Consider the following 831-nt stretch of genomic DNA (forward strand, 5'->3'; position numbering starts at 1 on the left):
TGGTTAGTTTTACCATCAGTTCAAGCCCGAAAGGGCAACAGAGTCGCGTGACAGACACAGTGATGATGCAGTACACAAAAACCGTGTAACTAACTAAACCGGAGCAGACGGAACTTGCTGCTTTGGCAGGGGGCGGGGCAGTACTGAAACACCATCTAAGCCAGGGCTGTCCAAACTCGGTCCTGGAGGGCAAGTGTCCTGCAGAGTTTAGCTCCAACCCTAATTAAACACACCTGATCTAGTACACCCGCAAAACGAATTCAAGACATTGTAAAAGAGCATAATAGGACCCCTTTAAGAAATACCCAGCTGTTCCTTCATCAAAATATTTGAAGCAAAACATGTTTGATTAATCTCGTAAGAATAATAATAGTCCAAGGCACTCGAATCTTATTCAAAAAGTTTTAAAAAGCCTTTATTTCATCATGGCTATAAGTTTTAAAAACAGGTGACAAGTGCACACCTACGCATTGCGGCTATTTTGCCTTCGTCAGGGTGTGAGTAACAAACACAATATGAGTTCATTTTGAGCAGCAATTAATTAGTCAAATAACAATCACCTGGTCGTTCTACACAGGATAAACAGAAGAGAGGAAGTTCAACGATTACATATCAAATTAAATCAAACACAATATAATCATATATAAAGGAGAGGGGAAAAAAAAAATTACATAAACTTAAATATATAAATCAGACTCCACAATGTATGTACATAGTATAAATTTCTTTTTAAATTAAAAAAAAAAAAATCATACAAAACAAGATCAACAATATAATACTTCCAGATCTGAATTCTTATTACAAAAAAGGTACAATTATTATTTCCCCATT

At 36.1% G+C, this 831-nt stretch overlaps 1 protein-coding gene across 4 annotated transcripts in view; it reads left to right on the plus strand.

Annotated features, from left to right (window-relative positions):
• Nucleotides 1-831, plus strand: part of LOC107703405 (protein sidekick-1-like) — a 334,600-nt gene that overhangs the window by 316,707 nt on the left and 17,062 nt on the right. The gene's annotated exons all lie outside the window — the stretch shown is intronic.

The sequence above is a fragment of the Sinocyclocheilus anshuiensis genome, unplaced genomic scaffold (genome assembly GCF_001515605.1).
Source record: "Sinocyclocheilus anshuiensis isolate Anshui unplaced genomic scaffold, SAMN03320099.WGS_v1.1 scaffold58, whole genome shotgun sequence".
In the NCBI taxonomy this organism is placed as follows: domain Eukaryota; kingdom Metazoa; phylum Chordata; class Actinopteri; order Cypriniformes; family Cyprinidae; genus Sinocyclocheilus; species Sinocyclocheilus anshuiensis.